Source organism: Panthera leo, chromosome B2 (assembly GCF_018350215.1).
Source record: "Panthera leo isolate Ple1 chromosome B2, P.leo_Ple1_pat1.1, whole genome shotgun sequence".
Taxonomy (NCBI): Eukaryota; Metazoa; Chordata; class Mammalia; order Carnivora; family Felidae; genus Panthera; species Panthera leo.
In genome coordinates, this window is record NC_056683.1 from 48,831,559 (window position 1) to 48,836,723 (window position 5,165).

Below are 5,165 nucleotides of genomic sequence, written 5' to 3' on the forward strand. Positions count from 1 at the left end.
AATTCTAGATAAACAGATTATTTATTCTCATTTGTTTTCTCTGGAAAAAAAGAGAGAAAAGTTAGATGCACAATCCCCCTCATTGTATAACTTTGCACGCTGTAAAGTTAAATTCAAATGAAAAAAGTGTGGAAATTAGTTATCTCCTGTTCATATTGGTTTATTCCTCAATATGCCAATTTTATTAATTGGAAGAATGAGGGAACTCTATTCAATGATCATGTGTGAGGTAGGTCTAATATGTAATGTCTACCATTTCTAAGCTTTGGATTTTCACTGAACCCCTGCATCAGAGAAACTCTTTTTAATACATTTTTACTGTACAAAGCATGAATATGCTATTGTGCATACTTTGTGTTTCCCTAAGGGTTGACATTGAGCCATATCTTACAGAATCTTCACTTAGGGGCAGAAGGAGAATTGTGGGGGCGGGGGTGGTTCCCACCAAACACTTGTCTCTCTCCTTCCTTGTCTGGTTCTCAGCATCTCTACTCTTTCACTGGTAGCATCAAGATTATTTTCATAGAAACCATTTGTAATCTTGCAAAAATGAATCGTGATATTGGGTTGGGGATAAACAACAGAGCAGACAAAATCTTAAAAAATAAATGAAATATTCTACATCCAGACATGGGCCATTAACAATAAGCAAGGGAAGCAGCACCGTGCAAGTCCCAGAGAGGGAGCGGATCTGGGGCAACTCCACATCTGTCTTCTGTGAGCCATTGGCTGCCTTTCCACTGTGTTCCCTTCGCTCCTGTGAAGACACAGCAGAGGGTGAGCAAGCAGAGGGAGCTGCTTGCAGATTGATTTCCTTGCTTCAATAGCTACTTGACATGGCAAAGTTTGGCTCCATTCTGTTTTCAAATTGAAAATTTATACGGAAATGAGAAAAACCACCACACCCAACAATGAATTAATAATAGCTGCCAACTAGCTGCAAGACCCATTATATTCATAATGTTTCCCGATGCTGTTCTCATCGCCTGCGAAAGAGAATTTGTCCTTAAGCTGCTTATTTCCAAACTACATGTGAAGACAACAAATTGTATGGCATGTTTATCCAATAAGGCATAGCAAGGAAACTAAAGAATCAGATGGGAGGGAGTAAAAAGCAATAGAAATTTAGCAGCTAGCCGGCCTGAAATAAAACAGGCAAGATTACGAGACACATGTACATTCTCCACGGTCCCTAAAGTCTCTAGCGAAAAGGTAGAAATGAACTAATTTATTAGTAAAATCACATCAGGGGCAGTAATTTCATGTTAGTGAATTTACATGTAATAACATTAGGCTCCCCACCTCCATTTCACCAGTGTGGCCCTATCCGATGATGAATGAGGTGCCTAAAGAAAGATGATAGTTTGATTGTTTTCACAGCAAACAGATCAGCATTTTAATTTCTTGCCTCTGTGTTTATTGCTTATTTGGCCCCTTGCTCGGCTTGTAAAAACTTGGCTAAATGGAAATGAATAAATGTAATTACTGCGGGTGACAGTGGTAATCTGTGTAGGTTTTTCATATTGGCTTTGCCAGCGTTAATCTAATCACCGGAGAATATGTGTCACCGCACAAATGCACTGACAGAAAGCAGAGTTCTCAGTCAGTGCCAAATAGACACAGGCTGCAGACGGCTGTTTCTGCACCCGCCCTTCCTTTCCCCTCTGCTATAGGAGCAGAGGCTTCCCGAGTATCCTGAGAGGTTATGAAGGGCTTCCTGGTTTGGGAGAAGAACCCCAGAGGAGGCTCACACATGGTCCTGATGCCAAAACTAATGGCAACCAGTGTTTTCCCCAGTGTGAGGACGAGGTGTCCCAGGGCACAGGGCGAAGTGAAGATTGAAATTTTCCATTTCTCCCCAGTGCTAAATGGCTGGGAGGGCTGGTTAATAAGTGGCTTCACCTTTCAGGGTTTTGTTTTCCATCCATAAGAGGGAGATGGGACAAGTCAGATTGTTTGATGTTTGCATGCCGGAGGAGCAGCAGGGGGTGAACCAGGCAATCAGTGTGGGGTAGGAAGGATGAAATGAGATAATGTATGTTAAAGTGTCTTGAGAACTACAAAGCAAAGCTAAATGGAGCAGAAGAGAGTCCTTCGAAACAGACTTTATTATATACAAGATTTATTTTATCAAAGCAGCAGGGAAGCAAAGGATTATTCGGTAAATGGTAGTTGAATGGCTGGGTAGCATTTCAGGAAAAAAAAAAATCAAGATTTGAAACTCTGAATACTGGTCAAAAGTAGTTCCAGTTGGATAAAATAATTAAATACAAAAATAAAATGTCAGGGAAACCAGATGAGGAATTTAATATTCACTGGATTTGGGGGATTTGAGAGAAGACTCTCTACACTGAAAAATAGTAAAAGAAATCATGAAGGAAGAATAAACAAATTTGATGATATTAAAGCTACAAACTTCTGCAGTCAAAATAAGGTATCCCGAATGGGAAAGAACACAATATTTTCAGCTAATAAGGCAAGGGCCAGGAACTATGTTATATGAAAAGCTCCCAGATATTTATTTGAGAAAAACAAGACCCCATAGATAATTGACAGCAAGTAAATAGATGGGAAATGTGCAAAGAGAAATACAACTAACAGATGTGAGAGGAAAAATGTTCAAAGTTTCCAGGAATCAAAGAAAAGCAAATTTAAGCAAATTAGTAAAAAGAGATGATGCCTGGTTCTTTCAAAGGTGTGGACAGACTGGAAATATCTAAACTACCAATGGCAGCTGAAGTTAGTATAAACTTTTTGGAAACCAAGAAACATAAGTGTTGTCTAGTTTTGACCTAGTAATTCCATTTTGGGGAATATAATTTAAATAACATTTTAAAAGAAGTAAGTGACTCTTCCCTCCAAATATGTATAATAGTGAAAAGTTAGAAATATTTAAATGGTACACCTTATTGTTCAATATTTAATAATTAAGCAAATTAGCTTCTCTTTCTTTACAAATAATTTTTTTTTGTAAATAAAAAATATGAAGACTTTACCAATGTGGAATTATTTGAAAAAAAAAAAAAATCTACAAAATCGTACTTTTCCAGAGGCCCGATTGGATTTATCAAATCTCATAGGCCAGTACTAGGTCACATGCCCATTTCTAAACTAATCCTTGGCAAAAAAAAAAAAAAAAAAAACAACCCACAAACAAACAGATAACCATGATTGACTTACAACAATCATTTTGGACATGGTATTAGGGAATATACTACAGAAAGGAATAAAGACCATCAAATGATACTCTTAGGGGAAAATAGACACTAGGTGTGTGGGGGTAGGGGAAGAAAGACATGGTATATAAGAAGGTACATAGAAATTTCATGTATTTGGAAAATTGAAAAATTAGGGGAATGACTGGTTTCTTAAGTGCGATACCAAAAATAATCTAATAATCTTTGTTCCGAATTTTAGAGGGAAGGAAGGAAGGGAGAGACAGAGAGAGAGAGACAAAGAGGAGAGAAGGAATAGACAGAATGGGAGGGAGGGAGAAAAGAAAGAAAAAAAAAGCAAATAGGGTAAAGAAAGGAAGGAGTTAGAATAGAGAAAGTGGGAAAATCACTTCTACAAGAGCATCAGTCTTGGGAAAAGAAACCCTGGTATCTAACCCCTTCTATGTAAAACAAAGACTTTTATCATCATACTTTCAGCCTACAGATGGTATCAGGGATATAAGGCCTCAGGCAATCTGCTAGGAAGGTGGCTGAAAGGCTTAGAACTTTCTTATGAAGCCTAAGAAGCATGACAAAACCAAAGTGAGGCCCTCTCTGAGGAAGGCAATACAAGGTCTAATCTGACCCCGAGTATAGTAGGTAGACCTTACTCTTTTAAGATGCAGTGCAGGAACTAAGTCATGATAAAAGACAACAAACCAAGAAGTGTAACAGTCAGCCAGACCTGTCAACAAAGATCATCTTCACTCAAGAGAGTTAAACTTAAAAAAAAAATCCTCAAGGAATATCAGGTCAAAACAGCCAACCTCCAGAGATGCGACATTGGAGATGTGGCAGACATGTTTGCAAAATGCCTCTTGCTGGCAGTTTATGTGCAGAGGGAATGATAATCCATTTCAAAGTTCTTCCACTGCCCCATGTCTCTAGGTGTATTGCAATGAGTTTAAATCAGAAAACACTCCAGGTGAGGTGATCACCAGGAAAGAGTCTGGGTCCAGGAGTAGACGTAAAGCCTTCTCCACTGCTTCAGGGAGGCTATGGAGCCATCTTTCCCGGAAGAGAGTTTATAGCTGCTTTTATAGAGTACCTACATAGTTCTTTCCAGATCAGGGAAATCCAGACATTGAACCTTCCAGAAATTGGATTTTCTGGTTCTGTAAGTCAGTGATTTGGATTCTCATTTTGTCTGACAATCAGAGATGGTTTCCCTCCATTGACACCCAGGAAGCTGGAACCAGTGACCTTAGGGGCAGAGATTTCAAAGGTCTAGCATCGCCACCAGCCTCCCAACTTCACTACCAGAGAAAGGAAATCAAGTGGACTCACTGCCTCTAGTTTGGAATGTGAGAACTAAAGCAGAAACACAGTACTCTCACTTGACAAAAAATAAAGATGGGGAAAAGTTTCTTTTATGTTTCAGGAAATTATTACATTTTGGTGAAGTGCTTAGAGGTATAATACGAGCTGGATAATTTTCACAGCATTTGATATAGCGAATGTTGTGGGGCTTTTCCATGACACATAATCAGTATTAAGCCAACATTTATAAAATAAAAAATGAAACCAAGTTTCTCACCAGGAAAATTGGTTTCCCTTCAACAAGATGTCCTACGGCAGCCTTATAATTTTTAGGTTTCAGTTTTCAGTACTCACTTTTACCACAAGGAATGACATTCAGAAAATAAAGAATCCTAGGTGTCCCCTAAAAGGAAGTATACCAAAATATTAGCTGAGTATGTGACCCCCAAGTAAATCAATATTTAATTATGGCCATTAGTTTGAAACTTCTTCTTGCCCTCTCTCTATCATAAAAAAACATTATTTCTGCTTTCTTTATTTTTCTCTTTTGAATAACTTTACAGATCAACCCTCTTCCTAATAATACTGTGCTTAGCATAAAAAAAAACGATTTTGACATGTCTAAGAAGAACTACATAAATTAGTGCTATTAATAGTGTTTAAATTTAAGATATTTTGTGAAATAAATGG